General features: G+C 43.9%; 1 protein-coding gene across 2 annotated transcripts in view; it reads right to left on the bottom strand.

The window, feature by feature from the left end:
* Nucleotides 1-24,212, bottom strand: part of PALLD (palladin, cytoskeletal associated protein) — a 440,752-nt gene that overhangs the window by 321,048 nt on the left and 95,492 nt on the right. The window contains exon 1 of one of the 2 annotated variants that reach the window (XM_089658596.1): nt 1,431-1,576. The exons of the other annotated variant lie outside the window; for it this stretch is intronic. The gene's annotated coding sequence lies outside the window, so the exon portion shown is untranslated. Of the gene's footprint in view, nt 1-1,430; nt 1,577-24,212 lie in introns of those variants that run through there. 2 annotated transcript variants of the gene reach the window in all.

Genomic DNA, 24,212 nt, shown 5'->3' with positions numbered 1-24,212 from the left:
AATGGGGAATGGGGTGCTGTTCCTGTGCGAATCACATGCGATATACTGCACCACATGTGTGAACCCAGCCTTACCCTGAAAACATGACGTATTTCTCTTCTCTAAGGAGTCTGGATGGATTTTGTGTTTTGTTTTGTTTTCTTAAGATGTTATTTCTATGTCCTTTAAGCTGCATTATCATTATTTTGACTTCTTAAAATAATATTTGTAATACTGTAGCAATCCATAGTGCTGAGCAGCAGGTGCATTGCACACATCCCATTAACACGGATTTGTGAACTTTGGAGTGGTTATGTAAGGCTCCGATTAGTTCATTCATACATAATGACCATTGTCAGAATTCCCAGCACTGGAGAATGACCATAGTCCTTGAATGAGTCAACACTGACAGATCAGGGGACTGACAGCACACAACTTCCAGGAACACATACAGTATTTGTCACCAATACCTGTGCTGGGACTTTAGGGACAGTTGGGGATACTTGAGGATGATGATAAATACACGGAGTCCATCTGTATGGAATCAATGATCTCCCCCTGATTGCCCCTGATGGCTGTACAAACACTGCAGAGGACTGATGAGCTCGCTGTGTTAATGATTGACAGTCCCCTGCTGGGTGACAGCACCAACGTCACATAGTCAGAGAAAACAAACTCCTCTCCAGACACACAGACATCCACCATGAACTATTTATAAAGTCACCGAACTCTTCCAGAGACTGCAAAAAGCTCACCAGTGCTAAAATTCACAATCGGTGCTAAAATCTCTGATCAGTGCTAACTTCCCCCGTGTTAACATCTCTGATCAGTGCTAACTTCCCCCGTGCTAAAATCCAGAATCAGTACTAACTTTCCCACTGTTAAAATCTCTAATCAGTGCTAACATTCCCAGTGCTAAAATCTCTGAACAATGCTAAACTCCCAGTGCTAACATCTCCAGTGCTAAAATCCACAATCAGTGCTAACATTCCCAGTGCTAAAATCTTTTAACAGTGCTAATTTACTCAGTGCTAAAATCTCTGATCCGTGCTAACCTCCTCAGTGCTAAAATCTCAGAGCAGTGCTAACTTCCCCAGTGCTAAAATTTCTGATCAGTGCCAACTTCCCCCCTGGCTAAAATCTCTGATCAGTGCTAACTTCCCCGTGCTAAAATCTCTGATCAGTGCTAAAATCTACAATCAGTGCTAACTTCCCCAGTGCTAAAATCTCTGATCCGTGCTAAAATCTCTGATCCGTGCTAACCTCCTCAGTGCTAAAATCTCAGAACAGTGCTAAAATCCACAATCAGTGCTACCAACCTCACTGCTAAAAAAAATCCCCGATCAGTGCTAACTTCCACAGTGCATCAAATGCCATATCAGTGCTCCCATCCCCGATCAGACAGAGTGTGCGATGTGCAGAGAAGAGTGGTGGACACAAGTGTCACGTACCATGGATGGTGAGGTTCTCGCAGTCCTCCAGAGTGGCGGAGTGGCTGTAGATGAATGAGTATGTGATCAGGACATTCCACATGCACACCGCACTGATCAGACGTTGTTCTTGTTCTCTTCTCAGGTCCTCCTGATCGCACACAACAAAGCCTCCAGCCTAGGAGGAGGAAGTCGTGCTAGACCTCTCCTGGCTGCTGACCAGCCCTGCTTGCTACACAGTCCATGGGAGTCAGGCAGACCTGGGAGGGGGTTCTGTGTGTGTGGGCAGGATAGAAGCTGCTGAAGCAGGGTGTGTATTTTGGGGAGGAATTCCTAACATCCAAAAATAACACCTAGCACGGTAGCTGCTGCTGTGATCTTCCCTCCTTTCTCCTCCCTCTTATCTTTATCATTGTCTGGGGATTTCTAACAACTTTCTCAGAGGGGAGACACCTTCAGTACGAAGCAGGGGCGGACTGACAACTCATGGGGCCCCCGGGCAATAGGGGATCATGGGGCCCCTGTGTCCTTGCCCAAACTCAAAAGAGCCTATGAAAAAGGTACCAGGAGCATCTCATGGGGCCCCCTACTGACCTAGGGCCCTCAGGCAGTGCCCGAGTTTCCAAATGGTCAGTCCGCCCCTGGTACAAAGTATAGAGGCAAAGGACAAGCATGACTCCAGTTAAAGCGGAAGTCAACCGCCAAGGCTGACCATCAATGGCTCGAAGAAAATCCATGAATTCCCCCATCCTTGCTAATGGTGGCCATACGTGCTTCAGTAAATGATCGGTTGCCTATCGTACTGATCTCTTCCAATTAGCACAATCAATCCATAGTCAACAACCCAATCAAATCGATATGTCAAATGAAGCAGCGGAGTTCAACTGATAGCTGGAAGATGTGATTGCATGTTGTTATCAATCGCATCCCAAACAAGCAAGTTCAAAACAAAGTATTGTCCCGTCTTTTTTTTTTGTGGATAATGGCCGAAACGTCATTCTCTCAATCAACATTTACTACTTTTAATCCTAAGGCTCAATGCACACAAGCCTACTCTGACTGCTGGCCACGGAAAAACATAAAAACGCGACAACTGCGGTACTGTGATTTTGCCACATTTGTGTTTTCCTGCGGTCGGCGGTCAAAACGTTCCTATCCTGAACATAATTCATCCGTGTTCTGGAGAGGGAGGTTTAAACTCACTTAAATGGGAGAGCTCCTAAACTCTGCTAAAAGTCAATGTGTACATGGACATGTAGGCTTTTATGAAATTGAGTTTAGGAGCTTTGGCAAAAAAATGCCAAAAGATCCTAAACTCGAGTTTAGGAGATGCTTGTGTACATGAAGCCTTATGCTGCTAGTAAATAGATAGGAAAGGATATTATATTTACTTGTTTAAAACTTTTTTTCTTCTTTTAATTTCCTCACTTACTTCGTGGTTTGCTACCTATTATACAGTATTTATAAAGCGCCAATAGTTTGCTCAGCGCTGTACATTACAAAGGGGGACAGAACATGTGACAGAACAACAACAATACAATGCAAAACATGAGGGGATCGAGGGCCCTGCTCTTTCGAGCTTACAATCTAGGAGGGAGGGGATGGTGGCACAGGAGGAGTTGGCTGTGGGGGATGGGGTGATAGGAAGAGTGGAGGAGGTTGGCAAGTTAGCAGGGGCTGGGGTAGGCTTCCCTGTAGAGGTGGGTTTTCAGGGTGCGCCTAAAGGAGAGGAGAGTAGGTGATAATCTGATGGGTTGGGGCAGGGAGTTCCAGAGGATGGGTGACACCCTGGAGAAGTCCTGGAGGTGGGCATGGGAGGAGGAGGAGACCAGGGAACTAGAGAGAAGGAGGTCTTGTGAGGAGCGGAGTGTGCGTGCTGGGTGGTACTTGGATATTAGGTCAGTGATGTAGTTCGGGGCAGTATGGTGGACGGCTTTGTACGTCAGTGTTAGGATTTTGAATTTGATCCGTTGTGCAATCGGAAGCCAGTGGAGGGATTGGCAGAGGGGGGTGGTGGAAACAGAGTGGTTGGAAAGGTGAAGGAGTCTGGCAGCCGTATTCAGGATCGACAAGCGGGGATAGCCAGCGGCGAGGCAGGCCAGTAAGGAGGGAGTTGCAGTAATCGAGTCGTGATATGATGAGGGAGTGGATGAGCTGTTTAGTGGTTTCTGGGGTTAGGAACGTTCGGATTTTGATGATGTTGCGGAGGTGGAGTCTGCACGAGTTTGTTAAAGATTGGACGTGGGGCTGGAAGGATAGGTTGGAGTTCAGAATGACACCAAGTACTCTGGTCTGCGGGGCGGGTTTGATGATGGCGTTGTTGGATGTGATGGAGAAGTCAATGGGGGGTGGTGTGCGGGCTGGGAGGGGGGGGGGGGGGGGGGGAGACAAGAAACTCAGTTTTGGAGAGGTTCAGTTTAAGGAAGTGGAGCGACATCCAGTCTGATATGTCGCTCAGTAGGTGTGTGATTCGGGCAGAGACTGAGGTGGTGAGGTGGGGGGTTGAGAGATAGATTTGTGTGTCGTCGGCATATAGGTGGTAGTTGAAGCCGTGAGAGTGTATGAGTTGGCCAAGGGAGGAGGTGTAGATGGAGAAGAGAAGGGGCCCGAGGACGGAGCATTGAGGGACCCCAATAGAGAGGGGGAGTGAGGGGGAGGTGGTAGCATTATAGGTAACGCGTTGTGACAGGTAGGATGAGAGCCAGGAGAGAGCAGAATCTCTGAGGCCAAGGGAGTGTAGTTTTTTGAGGAGGAGGGGGTGGTCGTCTGTGTCGAAAGCTGCAGATAGGTCAAGGAGTAGGAGCACTGAATAGTGGCCATTAGCTTTGGTGGTTAGCAGGTCGTTGGAGAGTTTAAGTAAGGCAGTTTCGGTGGAGTGTAGGGGACGGAAGCCGGACTGTAGGGGATCGAGGAGGTTGTTGTCATTGAGGTGAGAGCTTAGGCGGGTGTAGACTAGGCACTCGAGGAGTTTAGATGTAGATGGGAGCAGGGAGATGGGTCTGAGGTTCGGGTCAGTGGGATCCAGGGAGGGCTTTTTAAATATGGGGGTGATGTGTGCATGTTTCAGAGGGGAGGGGAAAGTGCCGGAGGAGAGGGAGAGACTAAAAGATGTGGGTGAGGGAGCGTAGGATGGAGGGGGAGGGAGGTCGTAAGAGTTGTGAGGGGATAGTGTCGAGGGGGCAGGTGGTGAGGCGGGCATCAGAGAGGATCTTGGAGACTTCCTCGATGGTAGTAAGGTCAAAGGTGTGGAGTGTTGGGGGGGCTTCAGTATGAGGAATGTAGGGTGGGGTGGAAGTGGAGGTGTCAGGAATGGACTTGCCAATAATGGTGGGACTCACCTGCCTTGTGGGCTGCAGTACCAGGGCTGGCCAGCGAGTGCTCTCAGCAATCAGAGACTCAACCCTGCAGTCAGCCAAACACCTGAAGCTGATTACGGAGGTGTATTTAAAGGGATGGCCAGACCTGCAGTCTGTGCCTTGGTGTGTGTTTTTCCATGGGCCCCTGTATCTTGTTAACTGCATTCCTGTTCCTGTTCCTGTCTGACTGATTTGTTGCCGACCCTGCCTGATCCGGACCTCTGCTGACTTCTCCTGTTTGATCCCTGGCTTCTGACCCCCGACCATTCTCTGCCTGACCCCCTGTACCTACCTGCCCGTTAGTTGCTGTACCCGGCTCGTGACCTGACTACTCTCTGCCTGCTCCTCCTGTTCCTACCTGCCCGATTGTTATTGACCCGGCCTGCCTGACTCGCTTGCATTGTATGTATTGTTATCTGTGGGTGGTTTGGTTTGGTTCGTTTGCACTGTGTTATGCTTTCGTATTGCACTGCGTTTATGTATTGTTAGTATTAATAAATTATATTGTTTATAACATATCTGAAGCCTGCGTTTCCCTGCGTCAGTTCACATACCTCTGGTCATACCCAGAGCCCTGACAGGAGGTCAGAGCAGTGGTGGGGCTGTGGGAGAGGGGTGATGAGGGGGTAGCTGAGTGAGGGGGAACGGGGTTGGAGGGAGTTTGAGCAGCGACGAAGTCCCTGCGGGTTATGTCGAGGGGGAGGGGGGATAGCTGTGTGAGAGGGAACGGGTTAAGAGGGCGTGCGATTTGCGGCGATGTCCTTGCGAATTGTGTCAATCTTGTTTTTGAAGTGATTGGCAATCTCAAGGGCGGTGAGTGAGGTGCTGGGTGGAGGTGGGGGTGGCGAGAGTTGAAGGTGGAGAAGAGTCGGCGAGGATTGGAGGAGAGGGCCTTGATGAGGGTCAGGAAGTAGGCTTGTTTGGCTGCGTGGAGGGAGGTGGTGTAGGTGTGGAAGGCAGATTTATAGTGGGTGAAGGCTTGTTGGGATTTGATTTTGCGCCATAGTCGCTCCAGGGCACGACTGTGTCGTTTGAGGGTTTTGGTGTGATCAGTCTGCCAGGGCTGGAGCGGTCGGGGTCTGATGTTGCGTGTGGTTAAAGGCGCTAGTGAGTCAAGGGCTGTTGACAGCGCGTTGTTTTAGGCAGTCATAGCCAAGTCAGGGCAAGACAGGGGGAGGATGCTGTCGTGGAGTTGATCGGCTGCAGAGTGGAGGGGGGCAGGGTTAAGGTTGCGGAAGTTACGGCTGGTAGAAGTGTGACATTTGGAGGGGTAGGCATTGGAGGACGAGGAGATAGAGAAGGTAATAAGGTTGTGGTCAGAGAGAGGGAAGGGGGTGTTAGTGAGTTTGTGGGGAGCGCAGCGGTTGGAGAAGATGAGATCAAGGATATTACCGTCGGAGTGGGTGGTGGATTGTACGCACTGTGCAAGTGCAAAGGAGGAGCTTAAGTGGAGGAGATGAGATGTGGCCGGGTTGTCGAGGTTGACAGGGATGTTGAAATCCCCAAGGATGATGGTGGGTAGCTCAGAAGAGAGGAAGAAGGGTAGCCAGGAGGAAAAGTCATCCAGGAAGCGGGATATGGATCCAGGAGGCCGATATATCACAGCAATCTTCAGGGGGGTTCGGGACAATAGTCGGACGCAGTGGGCCTCGAAGGAGGAGAAGGATAGGGAGGGGGGGTTTGGGAGAACTCGGAAGGTGCTCTGCGGTGACAGGAGCAGACCAACCCCACCACCTTTACCACCGTTAGGCCTGGGTGAATGGGTCCAGGTGAGACCTCCGTAGGAGAGTGCAGCAGGGGAGGTAGAGTCAGTGGCCTGGATCCAGGATTTTGTAATCGCTAGGAGGTTGAGGGAGCGGGAAACAAAGAGGTCGTGGATGGCAGTAAGCTTGTTGCACACCGATTGGGCGTTCAGGAGTGCACATGAAAACGGGGGGGGGGGAGATTTTAGGGAGCAGGGGGACAGATAAGTTGCGGGGGTTGAGGCAGGACGTGGAGGCGGGAGGGTGTTGTGTGGGTGAGGGAGGTGGTGGAGGGCCAGGATTCGGGGAGATGTCCCCAGCGGTTAGGAGGAGGAGAAGGGTGAGAAAGGTGGCATGGGAGCGGGATGTGCAGGAGCGTGAGAAACTACTAGTGGAGGTGTTCGAGTCAGTGCGAGAGTGGAGTATTAGGAGGAGGTGGTGGGTGCCGTAGAGGGGTGAAGGAAGCAGTGAGAACACAATATACAATTGTTTGGGAGGAGCAGAGGGACATAGTGAATGGATTTTGGGAATGGAGGAGAGGAAAATGAGAAGGAGGAGTGGAAGAGGCATTTTGGGGAGGTGCCCGGGAGGGCGCATAGGAGTGGTGGGAGGCTTGGTTGTCGATAGTCCAGCTGGCAGAGGCGTATCTCGTCGATATGTCTTTTGGTGGCTGGAGTTTAGGGGAGAAGGGGGAGGGGATCAGGTGTGGATGGATGGTTTCCAGGGGCGCTTGAGTGGTGAAAGTCTGGGGTTCAGGGGGGGTATCTCGGTGTGGTGGCTTTCAACAAGGGTTCAAGGCTTTAGGTCACGTTGAGCTGGTGGTTGGTATGAGTGGAGGTGCTGAAGGCCCAGCGTCTGGAGGTGGAGTGGGCTAGGTGTTGGTAGGCGCAGTAGGGCCCGGCATCAGTGGGTGTTGTGGGCCAGTGCATGTGGATGCTGCGGGCCAGCGACTGAGGGTGCTAAGGGGCCTGGCGTCAGTGGGTGCAGGAGGCTGCGCGGCAGGCTCGCCTCTGCCGGATTGGACGGGGCTCGGGGCTGTGCGATGGCAGGGGCACGGTTGTGTGATACACAGTGAGGAGCAGTGAAGCAGATCTGGTAGTGGTCAGAAGTCCTGGTGTTTGGGTCAGCAGGAAGTGATGAGAGCAGTAGTAGGGAGATGATAGCAACGAGGGGGAGATGTACACGTTTTTACCTAGGCAAATGATGTCATACATCCCAAGACCCTTCAGAGGAGGGAGGGTTCTCTGCTCAGCCAATGCCTGAGCAAAGTGCAGATGAATTCCAGGAAGTAAATGCTACATGAATCTGCCCTTACTCAAGATGGCCACTGCCAGACATGCTAGGGCGTGTTTTTCAAAATAATTTTTCAGCAAAATAAAGTATAGAGACATGGATGGATGGCTGAGTTTGCTTTGAATATTAACAATGAATTAAACAGCATTTTTGGTTTGTGGGGCTCAGATACAGTGCAATTCCATCTAAGTACCTTTTTTCCTAATCAATATACAGCTGTCATGTGACCCAACTCTTTTCCAGCCTGTCTGTAGGAAAACAGCGTCGGGAAGAACTTCTAGTCACCTTAGATTGTACACCCTTAGGGACTGATGTGAATGTACAATATATATGTAAAGCGCTGCGTAAATTGACGGCGCTATATAAGTACCTGAAATAATATATATATATATATATATATATACACACACACATATACATACACACACACACTATATATATACATACACACACACACACATATATATACATACATATACATATACACAGTGGGGATCGAAAGTTTGGGCACCCCAGCTAAAAATTTGTATTAATGTGCATAAAAAAGCCAAGGAAAGATGGAAAAATCTCCCAAAGGCATCAAATTACAGATTAGACATTCTTATAATATGTCAACAAAAGTTAGATTTTATTTCCATCATTTACACTTTCAAAATAACAGAAAACGAAAAAATGGCGTCTGCAAAAGTTTGGGCACCCTGCAGAATTTATAGCATGCACTGCCCCCTTTGCAAAGCTGAGACCTGCCAGTGTCATGGATTGTTCTCAATCATCGTCTGGGAAGACCAGGTGATGTCAATCTCAAAGGTTTTAAATGCCCAGACTCATCTGACCTTGCCCCAACAATCAGCACCATGAGTTCTTCTAAGCAGTGGTCTAGAAAACTGAAACTGAAAATAGTTGACGCTCACAAAGCTGGAGAAGGCTATAAGAAGATAGCAAAGCATTTTCAGATGTCAATATCCTCTGTTCGGAATGTAATTTAGAAATGGCAGTCATCAGGAACAGTGGAAGTTAAAGCAAGATCTGGAAGACCAAGAAAAATATCAGACAGAACAGCTCGCAGGATTGTGAGAAAAACAATTTTGTCCTTAGGTATACTTTAACCTTCATCATGTCACAGGCTAATGCTGGCCATAGATGGATCGAATCTCAGCCAGTTCAAGACGGACCTTCCGAGATTCAATCCATCTATGGGCAGGCTGGTTGTACTGAAGTCGATCTATCCATTGACTTCAGTACAACCGGTCTGTCGGAGACTACCAGCGGCTATAGCAAAAGCGCTGCAGGAGAGATTCCCCCATCAACATTGAATGTATTGATAGCGGAATCCATGGGCTGCAGGAAAGGAAATCGCATCATCTATAGTGCTTTGAAGAAGTATTTGCCCCCCCTTCATATTTGTCACACTTAAAATGATTCAGATCAAACAAATCTTGATATTACACAAAGATAACCTGAGTAAATACAAAATGCCATTTTTAAAATGATTTAATTTGTTAAGAGAAAAAAAAGCTTTCCAAACCTGCCAGGCCTTATGTGAAAAAGTAATTGCCCCCCTTTGCTAAATCATGAAGTGTGATTAACGCAGTGTTTCTCAACTCCAGTCCTCATGGACCCCCAACAGGTCATGTTTTCAGGATTTCCATTATTTTGCACAGGTGATTTGATCAGTTTCACTGTCTTAGTAATTACCACAGCTGTTTCATCTGAGGGAAATCCTGAAAACATGACCTGTTGGGGGTCCGTGAGGACTGGAGTTGAGAAACACTGGATTAACCAGAGTTTTTGGAAAGTTTAATTTAAATTTCACTTGCCACACCCAGGCCTGATTACTGCCACACCTGTCGAATCAAGACATCATTTAAATAGAAGCTGTCTGACAAAGTGAAGCATGCTAAAAGATCTCAAAAAGCAACATATCATGCCACAATCTAAAGAAATTGAAGAACAGATGAGAAACCAAGTAATTGACATGTATCAGTCTAGAAAGAATTACAAAGCCATTTCTAAGGCTTTTAGACTCCAACGAACCACAGTGAGAGCCATTTGTTTTCTCCACAAATGGAGAAAACTTTGAACAGTGATGAACCTTCCCAGGAGTGGTCAGTCTACCAAAATGACTCCAAGCACACAACGATGACTCATCCAGGAGGTTATCAAAGAACCCAGAACAACATCCAAAGAGCTGCAGGCCTCACTTGCCTCAGATAAGGCCAGTTTTCTTGATTCAACAAAGACTAGGCAACTTGCCATAATTGATGGAACCATATATTCTGCGCTCTACCAGAAAATCGTAAAGCTCAAGCACACTTGGAACAATGATCTGAAACACACCAGCAAGTCCACCGCTGAAAGGCTAAAAAAAAACTAAATTAAGGTTTTTTTGAAGTGGCCTGTCAAAGTCCGGACCTACATAGGCCATTCATGCTCAAAAACCCTCCAATGTAGCTGAATTAAAACAATTCTGCAAAGAGTGGGCCAAAATTCCTCCACAGTGATGTGAAAGACTCATTGACAATGCTTTGTTGCAGTTGTTGCCACCAAGGGTGGCACAACCAGTTATTATGTTTGGGGAGCAATTACTTTTTCACATAGCGCCACTGCATTTTGTATTTACTTGGGTTATCTTTGAGTAATATCAAAAGTTATTTGGTGCTCTGAATCATTTAAGTGTGACAAATATGCAAAACAAATCAGGAAGGGCAAATACTTTTTCACAGCACTGTATTGCCTGCTTAAGCAAAGATGGCGTTTGGCTACCAGGTGCACTGAGTGTTTGACATAAGAGACTGCAGATATTTTATCAGAGATAAGATGAACTGCAGAAATCATAGCAACATATGTAATGTGCAAATATTGCTGCCTTTAGGTACAGTTTATAATTTATACACACATTGATTAGATTACTTACTTTTACTGATATTATTCATTGTATGTATTGTGTGTATATCTTAAAAATATAGAACTACAGGTTCTCTTTCAGAAGCCATCTATGAAGGTATGGGGCATGGTGTTGGCGGACTAGTTCAGCCCGTATTTTAGCACAGCTCATGGAAATGTTCTTACACCCCTGAGAGTACACAGACTGTCACTTTATATACAGCTGGATAATAAATGTACATTGCAGGAGGAGGGAGCTGCTGGGAAACAGACTCCAAAAATTGGAAACCTGAGTTGAGTCTGCAGTAAAATTGCTTGGAAAGTCAATTCCCACCACCCCTTCACACAATTAGCATGTGTCATAATGGGAGATAGAACACTTATGTCATTACGTGTTTATAGAACACAAAGAAACGTGGAAGAAGGATTTGTCTTTGTCCCTACAACTTTTATGCAACATTCAGTAAATTTTGTTTTTCATTGTATCAGAGTCACTCAGAGCCATATGTGATGGTTTTCTCAGCTAACAGAAACTCATGTCATCTTATAATAGCCTGTGAAATCGTTTTGACATTTATGCTTATGAGTGCCTATAGATGTGTTTTAAAAAAAAAAAATAATAAAAAAATATATACATCTTTTTAGTGCAATTATTATATTAAAGGGGAACTATAGTGTATTTAAATGAGAGCAGTTTTCTTATGTGACTTTTACATTTTACTGTTTTTTTCTGTGCCTAATAGGCTGCATTTCATATACTGTACATATTTAACAGGTGCACCTCTGGTTGAGGCAAGTAGACCCAAATGTTAAACCACTTTGTTGAGACAAAATCTAATATACTGGAAAGGCTAACTGAATACATCAGTGCAAAGAGCAAAATTGAAGTGCAAAATGCAGTAGTGCAAAGCAACCAAACAAAAGCCAATAAAAGATTATTTCTAAATTGGTTGCTATGGGTAACCATACAGTGAACAGGATTCATGAAAATAAATCTTAAATTGAAATCCATTTTTTTAGCTTGTTATCTGTCTTTTTTATTGATTTATGGTTACTATTCTAATATCAACTCAGTAAATAAAACCCACCCACAGAAAAGAGAACTTGACATTTGGAGCTAAAGTGAACCTGTGGGTCACATGATCCCTTGTGTCAGCCAGCGATGACTGCAGAGGAGATGAGGGAGCGCTGACAAAGGATGAGCCATAGAATTCATGCAATTCAAGGATGAGAAACTGAGAGATCTATTAGTAAAATCAGCACTCTTTACACACAGACGCATATTTAACCCCCTGATTGCCCTAGATGTTAACCCCTTCCCAGCCAGTGACATTAGTACAGTGACAGTGTATAGTATTACTGACTACTGTATTAATCACCGGAAATGTCAGTGGCAGTTCCCCCCAGCATCAGTTAGTGTCAGATTGCTTCTATTCTGTCACAGTCCCCTTATAAGTTGCTGTTCGCCGCCATTAGTAGTATTAAAAAACAATTCCAGTATATATACACACTATATGTTCATGCAAGCTAATCAATATTGGTATTTTTGGTAACAAAACATGTAGCAGAATACCTTTTTGCCAACATTTATGAAGAAATTTGTGATTTAAAATTTATTGGTCATGTTTATAGCATAAAGTAAAAAATAGTGGCTTTCTTTAATGTTTGTTCTTTTTTTATTTATATCGCAAAAAATAAAAAACCCAGTGGTGATCAAATACCACAAAAAAAAAAAGTATAGTTGTATGACTGCGCAAATACCAGTTAAAGTAGCACAAGGCCGAATAGCAAAAAATGGCCTGGTCATGAAGGGGGTAAAATCTTCCAGAGCTGAACTGGATAATATACTTTAATACCAATTTACTAATGCTAGTAACATAAAATACTTAATATTGATTGAGAATGTTTAGTTCCGCATTAAAAGTATAAGGTGTAGGAAAGTAGCTGTTGATGTAAATAAAAGCCGATCATTGTAAGCCTAAAAGAAAAAGCCTAAAAAAAGAAACCTAATACAGCCATCACATCTGATTGGCAAACTGCAATATAATTTTTTTTGGTTTTGGGTTTAATACCGCTTTAAAAGGTATGACAGGTAAACTTTTTAAGGGGACATACTGTATGCTATGTAGGAGGGAAAAAGTTTCTGGACCTTAGTCCCAGCACCACTTTGGTACAGTGTTCAGCCCCTCACAGCCGCAGCCTACCCTAGACTTTGGCAGGCTATCCCTCCCAGGTGTACTAACACCCCAAGAAGGACGCACTCCAACTGGATGACCCTGCATGTAAGGGGCCACTTTACTAATAATGTTGGGCTGTTTGCCCACCGCGCCACACAATGCACTGTGCTCTGACCATACATTGAGATTGGCCAAAGCAATGCACCTGACCACCGATCAGGTGCAATGCTTTGGCCAATCACAGCGCATGATGACATCGCAAGAGGGTGGGGTCACCTGCTTGATGTCACCAGGTGGCCACGCCCCTTAGAGATTTAAGACCTGTCAGGCTGGCGCAGCTGTCAGACAGCGGAAGCCAGCTTCGAGAGCAGAGCATTCTTTTTTCGAGTCGGCAGTGGCAGCAGGCATTGTGATGGATGTTGGATCTACTTTTAGGTTTTAATAAAGGACCTGTCAAAGACTAGTGAAAATCAAAGAAGAGTGTATTGTGTACTTACAGTCCACTCATACACCTGGGTTCAGAGCCACATTGCTATCAGAATAGTGCGACATTTTATTCCACTGTCTCTTTCAACCTTCCAACCCAGCTTTGATGTGCTTATAATGTCTGATCTGTTTAGTCTGATACGAAGGCTGGCCAGTTGACTGAAGTATAAAGGGGGCACAAGATAATTGATCTTGGGGGGCAGAAAAGGAATTTCTTGCCCAGATGCTAAGCTTTCTCATTGGCACTGTATAGAGCGTTGCATCTGCAGCCAGACTACTGAGCAGTGTACAAAAGAAAAGTAGCTCTGAATATTCTAATCATATACAATAATTTTTTATTTGCATGGTCAGCATCAAGGTAATGTTATTTCACTTAATTCAGATACAGTACTGCCTTTTGAAAGTGCACTTCCTCAAAAAAACACATCTAAAATATGCCCTTGATTTTGGTACTGTCTCTGCCCCCTTCTCAATCTGCTCTTCTACAAATTCCCTTTCATGTACAATACCTTATCTTCTACCCCTGACAGACTGTCCTGGCATTTATCTCACTGATGTATGAGCCTTATTGCTAAATTTGAACTTCAGTAGCATATTTAACATTTTTCCACGTTCTTTTCTATGTTCCTTGTCTAACAACTATATGTATTATTATCTATCATTCAATACTGCATAGATCAGTTTTGGAAACTCTTATTCCATTAAAGGATTTTGAGAATTACCATGCACCCAAGGATTACTATGCAGGTGAAATTTATCATTTCTAAAATGCTTTAGTAGCTTTGTCAATCCAGAAAATCATTGAAATTCATTCGAGCAACTATTTTTTTGAAGTACTTTTTTTGTAATCCTCGCCATTAATTTGGGATGGCTACTGTTGCTCATCTCTATAACTTGCATAGATTTCAGTCTGGAAATATTGTCATGATCCAGAAGAAGCATAGGTCCCAAAGGTACCCCCTGGTATGTATCAATAGAGGAACATGAAATGGTTTGTGCACAGCAGACAGATAATATTTCATCCAAATAATGACAATCACAGCTGGGATAAACAGTATAGATGGCTGTCATATGACTATACCACACTACATCCAGGCTATTCTTGGAGATATTATACTTGCTTTCTTAGTAAAGGAGTTTGAATCAGACTTAAGGATAGACTGGAAAAGCAACTACTGGCAAAAAGTAAATTCAATAAGTGAACTGCTAGCACAATCCTTTAATTTGAGCTTTATATATCCTCTTCCAGCTAGGCTTGTCAAGTTTTTATTATAGTGCCTTGGAGTATGGCTACAGCCTCTTGCATCCTGATTGTGAGCTACACATCGTCCTATGTGCCAATATATGTGTGCAAGGCACAAGTGGGTCAGAGAGAGGGTACTGCTGGAGCCATGGAAACAATGACCTGCATTTTGTAGACTTCAGGGACAGTCAGAAGATACTGAGGATACTGAAAATCATAGGGATTTGGCTAACAGGGCAGACAGGGACAGATGATAATGAATACCACGATGAACAGTGGAACCATTCATTAAGTACGTGTTCCCCCTCTTCAGATTGAATGAAAAACTTTTATGTTTGACTAGCGACCGTGTTTACTGATGTAACTTCATGTCCTGTAATAATGTTTACATCGTTGTGCAGAAATCTGGGAAAGATAGGTTTTGTTACTGGGATCAGTTAGAGAAATGTAAAACATAACCAGCACAATCTTACAAAAGTTACTTAGTAACTAATGAAACATGAAAATTCTTTATAAGAAAATAAATATGGGCTGTATAATGTGCTATTCATTTGTGGCTAAGATTCTGCAAGCATTATGCAGAATGTATATAAACCTAAAACCACCCTATGACATGCTGCATGTATTTTAAAATGTGATGCACTACCCCCTTAGGAGTCGCTAGAGATTTGGGTCCCCCTATAGTCTTGCACAGCCAGGCGACACACATTTTCTACACTAACTTGCATCCAGGAGAGAGTGACCAGTCATTGAGCTTGTTTTTTTTTTTTATTTAATAGGGGATGTATACTTGGATGGGGTAAGGGGTGTATGAGATGCCCAAGGAACTGGCAACTGAGGACAATCTTCCTGGAACTATGTACAAGTCTCTTTAAACAGCAAAATTCTCTTCTTGAAGAGCTAGCCAGCTTCTTCTGGTGTACCACCCCAGACCCCGGATAATTCTCTTTTATCCAGCTATCTGAAGGAATCCCTGGGAAGGAGATCTAGTGCCTGCCACTGCAGTGTGAAACAGTTCTGGGTTAGAAAGCTAATCCAGTTTCCCACTAGAGTGTCTCTTTCCCCATACTGGCCCAGGGGGTATGTCTACTCACCCAGTCCTCTGTCTGTGAGCTGATGGGTTGGTCGCTGCTCTCAGGCCTTCTGCTGGGCTGGTCCATCTTTGCTGCACAGGTGGTCTTCGCTCTGGGGGCTGGTGAGGTCCTGAGCTTTCCTCCCTTCCTCGCCACTGCCTGGAGGTGAACCCCTGCCCAACTGGGCCCCCTCCCAGGCTCCTGCACTTCAGCCTTCTCTCTCCATCTTCCACCTGAAGTCTTCTCCTGCTGTGCAGGCTCCAGCTTGGAGATTGACCAAGGTCCTCTAAATGTGCAGGCTAGCTCATCCTCACCCACTGCTTCTAGAATCTTCTTTAAGATCTCTAGAGCAGGGGGAAGTGTCAAGGAACTGACCAGCAGAACCTTCCAGCCTTCACCTAAAATAACCCCTTCTAGCTCAGTCCAGGCTGCTATTCAGCCTTCCTAGCTGGAAAAAAAACAAAAAAAAAAAAACAAACTATCTAGCTCCCCCTATCTAAAATGGTGCTACATATGCCATACATGCAAAGTTTAGATTGAAAGTTACCTCTCCTGTCATCTCTGATGCTGAACTCCCATTACTAGAACTGGTCCTCTAAGTCCACTGGAAAACTCTCAGTTTGGGGAGTGTTGATGTTCATGGTCCTTTGCGGCCACTGGTTCTTCTTGCTGATCTCATATCTCTGCTTTCACTTCTAGTAATGTGAAGTCAACAGGAGAGATTAGTGAGGGCTGTGGGGAACTATGCAGATCGACACTCCCAGAAGTGTCAGTTTCCCAGTAGACTGGGAGACCAGTTTTAAAATACCAGAAAAGGGTTAGCTTCATGTGGAGAAGCAGCGGTAAGTATATAATCTCTTCTTTACATGCAGTATGTGAGAGGTTACTTTAGGAGAACAATCTGACATCCTCCAATTATTTTAGCCTCAACTATTGTCATAAATATGCATATCTGAGTTCTTTAGTATGCACTTTAACCTTTTTATTTTTCAGGTTTCCTAACCTGTCTGGTCAGTTTAAAAATATCCCATACTGGGGCCTGGGCAGGTTCACTTTAATACTAGTCCATGCACTTACCTGCTCTCACTTTCCCATATTTCTAATTACCCAAGAAACCAAAGATACATACCTGGGGGAATATGTGACTCCCTCTGCTTCCTTACACATGACAATCTTAGTAAATGGCTATTGACCCTTTAGGTACACAGCACTGTAGACGTTTGTTTAATATAGACAACATTGGCTAGATCATGTGACTGTCATCTTATGTCTATGGCCTGCTTTAGATTCTTCACAAGGAACAAGACACAAGCAGACCTATATGTAAGCAGGTTGAAATGCTGGCTAATGAGATATATGTTGCCCTAGGTGGGAGGGAAACAGTTAACCTGGTTTCCTGCACTTTCTGCTGAGCTCTCTCTCCCCCCCTGTGCTGATAGTAAAAGTGGGGAGTGCTCTGCCCAGACACAATGGGGGTTATTTACTAAAACTGGAGTGTGCAAAATCTGGTGCAGCTCTGCAAAGAAAGCAATTAGCTTCCAAGTTTTATTGCCAAAGCCTAAATTAAACATGCTGAAGTTAGAAGTGGATTGGCTACCATGCACAGCTGCACCAGTTTTAGTAAAACTCACCCAGTCTGTCTGCTGCATGGGAAAGAAGACACAGGCAAGCCACAGCATCTATCCTCCAGCTGCTTACAGAGAATAGAGAAGGGGGAGCAGTTCCACCTCAGATAACAATCCCGTCTGCTGTCACATCCACCTTGTATGGGGATTGCTGGGACCTGTTCAGGTATGCTGGGGCAACCACAAGTCTGATTTAGGGATTAGGTAGATAGAGAAAAGGCTGTAATTGTTGTTATCTGTAATGACAAAGTTCTTCAGTAAGGCTTTTAAAAATTTGTCCTTGCCTGGTCTGAAGTTACTAAAAGGAGTATATGCAAGTAACTGGCACCACACAGAGTCTACAGTGTGGGTCAGTAAAGCACATTGGGGTATGCAGACAGCACTGCAGGAGTAACGTGGTGTAGAGTAAAGCAAGTGATTACCAAGTTTAATGGAGGTTTACCAAGCAGCCTGTCGTGAAGCATATGTCTGACAGGTGGGACAGCCTCTTGCAGCCAGGAAGTTGTTGTCAGCACTCCATCCATGAGCGGTCTGTCTGCCATAGCAACAGGAGCAGATCGGTGCCACAGAGGCCCTCAGCCTGTGCAGAGGTATGGAGGAGGAAGAGTTACTGCAGAGCAATATGGAGTCAGGTGCTTGGCGAGACCCCATTCCATTACTGGTAGTGAGGTAGTGGAGATATACTGGACAGGTGAAGTGGGTATACGCTCAGTGTGTTCCTCCTAAATGCAACAGAGACAGTACGGTGTACATTGACATGGGGACAAGAGAATTAACTGGAGTATAGTTTAGTGTTGAAGTGTACATGGCCATCTATAATGTTAGAGACCCCCCTTAAGGTTGAGTATTCTCTGAAAGCTGCCTTAGCCTTGTCATGGGGCATTGATGGTTTCGGCACCACATGTGCCAAGGTAGTAACCCTATTTCAAGGTGCCTAGTGTAGCCCAGAAGAACTCCAGGGGGTGACCCTCCAGGCAGAAGCCTAAAAAATGGTGTCCGGTTCCAGCTATGGAGTGGTCTGTCCACCAGGAACCCCCCCTCCCTGTCCTACATTGTATCTCCAAAACATGGTGCTACACGGCTGTTGCATGCAGACATTGCCGTTGGTCCTGGAATATGTCTGTACATATCCTAAAAGAAGAAGATCTGAGGAAACTCTTTGACTTCCTTTAATAGTGGAAATAGTTGGTTTAAACTTTGAACTCTGTGGCCATATGGGCCTTATAAGCTAGTCAAAGCAAATATTGAAATTATACCACTACATCTGTCAATCATAAGCTATGTTGCAGAAATCTTATGTCCTTTATTTTATTAAGCGTAACAAAGCTTAAAAGAACCAGTCAGGGAGTAGAAGGCTTGTCTAAAAACAGACATCTCTATGGTGCAGGGCAGGAATGCAATGGACTGAAATATGAGCTATCCGTCTCTACTGGGACTTTTGTCATTCTTAATTTCTGTTCTCTAATTTCCTGTAACAGGGCAAAGATCGGGGAGACCAGCTCCAAAGTCAAAAATATTGTTTAAATTAGTACTTGGCCAGAACTGTCTGCCTTTTAAAAAAATAAGGAAAACTGACAAATATTGAAATCTTAGCTATTAATATTTTTGAAGGGTGCAGTTAATCTTAATGTGATGTAGTGAAGACTTCCAATAACCTTTTATTTCTGAAAATTACCTTTAAACAATTATGGTTTTGTAATAAGTTAAAAAATTTGCCGAAAAGGTTTGTTAACAAATTAAAGGAGGTTTCACCTGGTAGACTCTGATGTACAATAGAAATAAATAAGTATTGAAAAGAAAATGAGAAGGCTCATTCATAGGAATTGGAGGAAAATAAAGTGTTGCGCACGGCAGCCAGTTGACGTCCAGTTGCTGGTTCCCAGTGCAGACTTGAAACTATTAAGCCCCGTACACACAATGAGACTGGATGAATGATCTTTTCATTATCGATATGAGACTGGCATGCAAAAAAAAAAAAAATGGACGGTTACTAAAGTTAAGAAAATTCTCGTAGGACGGAAGAAAAATGCAGAAGTGATGTGATGTCTTATAATGTACGTACAATCTGGTATCGCATGAGAAATAATTTTTGTGCTTGTCCCTTCAAATAATTTCAGACTAAGCTGTGTACTAAAAATCAGATTATCGTACGATCGCTTTGAGAGCGGTATTTTCTGATCGTGTGTACAAGGCTTTAGCTAACACCTGATTGGTGTAAAGGGCAGTAATCTATAGCAATACAATTCTTTCAACTTGCTGATGGTAACTTTCTTGAAGATATTTTCTGATAGATGGGTTGTAAAAGGTTATCTTACTTTGAAAAAGTTCCTGCAATGGGTAACTGCACAATGTTAGGACTATATAAGTCACTTATTCACTGTGCTATCATTATTGAATTGCAAGATAAGAGCAGATATGTTTACAAACAGATTTAATGGGGATAATTTACTATAGGAGTAGTGAATGTTCATTTTGCAAAGTCTATGTTCACTGAGCTAAGTAACCAAAAGGTGAAAATATGTTCCATTTTAAACGCCCAATCATGTGAAAGGGAAATTAAAAAGGGAAAGGGAAATTTTTGCACACAATTGAATAAGTGAAACTACCTCAACTTCACCTTAAATACAAGCTCAGTGAATGTTTAGTGAGTGAGCATTACTACTTTTGTAAATCCACTTCAATATGTTCTACTGTGTGCAGAATGTTTGAGTCATGACTCAAAGCCAGGGGTGGACTGACCATTTGGAAACTCGAGCACTGCCCGAGGGCCCAGGGTCAGTAGGGGGCCCCATGAGATGCTCCTGGTACCTTTTTCATAGGCTTTTTTGAGTTTGGGCAAGGACACAGGGGCCCCATGATCCCCTATTGCCAGGGGGCCCCATGAGTTGTCAGTCCGCCCCTGCTCAAAGCTTATGTGGCAAATCTGTCACATGTATGTCCTGTTATCCTTGCACTGTATACCTTCAGCTACCAACTTTAAACATATAATTTAGCTAACATAACTTAAAGTTAAAACTGTATTAAACCCATAAAACAGAAAAGGAATATATTGCAGCTTACAAAAGTGATTGTAAAGGCTAATTTTGTAATTTTTTAAAAATAACAAACATGTCAAACTTACCTACTCTGTGCAATGGTTTTGCACAGAGCAGCCCTGATCCTTCTCTTCTTGGGTACCCCACAAGTATTCCTGGCTTCTCCTCTTCTTGGTGTGCCACTATAGGAAGCCGCTTCCTATCGTGACACATCTGCATGCCTAATCTCGAGCCGCTTCTGTGTGTCTATAACTATATATGACACACAGAGTGAGGCTCGGCACTGCCCCCGCTCCATCCTCAATGGTTGTGATTGACAGCAGTGGAAGCCAATGGCTGTGTCTGAGCCAATGAGGAGGTAGAGAGCTGGGAAAGCCTCTGCTCTCTTGCACATTGCTGGATTGAGAAGGGGATCAGGCAAGTATAAGGGGGGCCTGGGGAGGGGGAGGGAGCTACATTCCTCAATGCACCTTTTTTGCATGGGTGGAGGAATGTGTGGGTTTTTTTGTTCAGCCCACTGGCTGGCTGGCTGAGTTTACTGGTTGCATCAGTAGGTGAAAAAAAAGCCTAAATAAAAAAGGAGGAAAAAGTTGGTTTAATACCACTTTAACTAGTATACAACCTCTTTTACCACCACACAGGCTTACAATGTCTGAAATACCAGTTCAAATGCCTAATATGTTAATATAGTCAGACAACATTGATTTATAATAATAGTAGTACTATAGAGTTAAAACAATATACCCCAATGACTTTGTAAACCTATAAAAAAACACTATGGGGTTGGTTTACTAACCACTTCCTGACTGCCCTATAGCAGAACTACTGCTACAGGGTGCCACGTGTGCACAAAATCACACACACACACACACGTGATTTCGCATTCCCGGGTAGGGGGAGCGAGCACTGCTATTCGTAGCTGTCAATCACCGGGTCCCAGCCGGTATTTACTCACGGGCGCCTGGTAATTTCTGAAGATCTCCGACGGGGAGGAGAACTGGTTTGTTCTCCTCCCTGTAACCTGGGGCACACTGCTTTGGATGGCTGTGCACAGCACAGCCTTCCAAAGCAGTGCGATTACAGTGAAGCACACTGACAAACACTTCCTGCACACAGTTAACCCTTTGATTGCCCCTCATGCTAACCCCTTCCTGCTCAGTGCCATTAGTACAGTCAGTGCTTTTTTTAGCACTGATCACTGTAATGGTGTCACTGGGGATGTCAGTGACATCAAGTCAGTTCCCCCCAGTGTCAGCATGTCCGCCGAAGTCTCACTATAAGTCGCTCATCGCTGCCATTACTAGTAAGAATTAAAAAAAATCCCAGTATATATACACTGTCATTTGTAAACGCTATAACTTTCACGTAAACCAATTAATTTACATGTATTGGGATTTTTTTTAGCAAAGACATGTAGCAGAATACATTTTGGCCTAAATTTATGACGAAATTTGATTTTTTAAATTTTTTTTTTATTGGTCATGTTTAATAGCAAAAAGTCCAAAATATTGTTTTTCCTCAAAATTGTCGGTCTTTTATAACGCAAAAAATAAAAAATGTACAGGCGATCAAATACCACCAAAAGAAAGCTCAATTCGTGGGAAAAAAGGGCGTACATTTAATTTGGGTACAGCATTGCATGACCGTGCAATTGTCAGTTAAAATAACGCAGCAACGGAACGCAAAAACTGGCCTGGTCAGGAAGGGGGGTAAATCCTCAGGGGGGCAAGTGGCTAAAAGAGTAAAGACTGCTATCCTATCAAAGTGTAGCAAACATGTGATGGTGATATACTGTATATACCCCATTTTACATTATAAACCTTAACAGACTTTGAGACAAATGGTTCCTTACAAGTTGCCTCAAGGAGTAAATAACATGTCCTATTTAACAAATGACAAAAGAACTTTGCCCTGCATATGGTTCAAATCCACTCTACACTTGCCAATAGCTTTTAAAGGCAAGTTTAATGAGGCTGAACAAAATCACTTATAGCCTGTAGGTATAGAAGAGAATGTTATTAATCATGGAAGGTGAGCCCTTTCAGGTACAATCAGATACAAGACATTTGAGTATCCCATTAGAGATCTTTTTTTTTCCCATTCTACAAGGGCATTGTTTAAGTAAACAGCAAACAATGACATAACAAGGAATTGAACCTTAATATACCGGTACCTAATTCTGCCCTAAAACGTGGTAATTATGCTGCCAAGATACATTATAGCGACTTAAGATCTTCTTAAAACATTTAGTCATAAAGCAGGATTGCAGCATGAAGAACAGCAAACAGATCACTTATATCAAACACTGAAATATGTAAAATCTTATCAATGTGTAGCACAGTGGCTAAGTAAATAGCACTTCTGCCTAGCAGCACTAGGGTTGTTGGTTTGAATCCCAACCATGGCTCTGCCTGTGTGGGGTTTGCATATTCTCTCTCTGTCTACATGGGTTTCCTCTTACACTCCAACATGCTACTAGGTTAATTGGCTTGTGTCTAAATTGCCCCTACTATGTGTAAATATAGTTGTCAGGGACCTTAGATTGTACGCTCTTTGAGGGTTAGGGACTGATGTGAATGTACAATATATGTAAAGTGCTGCGTAAGTTGATGGCAGTATATGTAATAATAAAAGCATAATGATATTATGAAAATTAAAAAAAATGTTAGGTTTCTTTTCCTTTTCATATCAGAGGAAGATGTGAGAACAAATGTTGCCTGATAACAAAAGTACAGAAGCCCCTATGTAATATCAAATTTTAAAACTTTATAAAATAAAATGCTACCCAAATCATTGAGAGTCATGACTGAATTAATATAAGTCGACTGTAATGCAGCCAGATTTACAGTTAGACACATTGGGCTCATGCTTTTAGGCAACATAGTAAAGAGGCAGATTTTTCCTGTATTGATATTAGTGTGACGGGCACGGCGTCAGACCCCAGTCCTTCTCACCAACTTGTGACCAATGGACTAGGCAATCTAAAACCGCGCTGCCACTTGCGTAACAATGCCACTCTCAGCTGCACCCTGCACAAAGATTTTCCAGCTCACTGGACCCCAATCTAGGTGCCAACAGCCCGAGTGCGATTGTTACTGGGTCAGGTTAATTACGCAATTAACCCTTCACACTGCCACCACCACCTTTTTTACAGAGAAGGAGGAAACTCACAAATCTTAGCAGTAACACTATGATGTTTGAATAAGTGTCTGTATAAACACTGTCACTGCAGACAGATGTATCCAGAGGTTTTAAAACACACAGTAGCACCCTTCAGAGACAGGGATTCTTAGTTTGCATTAAAGATCTTTAGAAACAATTCAACACTTTTCAGAAAATAGGATTTATTACTAAAAAGGTCAAAAATGGTGCAATAAAAATATTTACAGGGAAGATGTAACCTATATATATATATATATATATATATATATATATATATATAGAGAGAGAGAGAGAGAGAGAGAGCAATAACACAACAGAGATAAAAGGAAAGAAGTTTAAGAAGGTAGAATACTTGCAGAAGTCCTGGTTTAAGCAGAGTTCAAGTGTCCTGAACAAAAGGGTACCTTTTTCCCCAGAAGTTGGTTGCTGATGTTAAAAGGGAGAATCTCTTCATCTCTCTCTCCAGGCATGACAGCCTGTTTTCTAGGAACCCAGCAGGGTGTCTCCTTAAAGCAGAGAACCAATCGGCTAATTTGGGGAGGGGTGTTTAGGCAGAGACCCAGGCTGTGACCCAAATCCCTCCCAAGTTTATACCATGGTCAATAACCTTCCATAGGTGCATGCAGCAGCCTAGCCACTGGCAGGTTAATATGCAGAATGATATTCTGAACGTCCAGACACCAGATATGACATATCCGGCTGTGACGGATAACAAGATATCGCTTTCT

This window comes from Staurois parvus, unplaced genomic scaffold (assembly GCF_062004578.1).
Source record: "Staurois parvus isolate SC_StPar_1 unplaced genomic scaffold, SC_StPar_1.0 ptg001083l, whole genome shotgun sequence".
In the NCBI taxonomy this organism is placed as follows: domain Eukaryota; kingdom Metazoa; phylum Chordata; class Amphibia; order Anura; family Ranidae; genus Staurois; species Staurois parvus.
The sequence above is the reverse complement of the archived record's forward strand: the minus strand, read 5'-3'. Positions and strand labels throughout refer to the sequence as shown.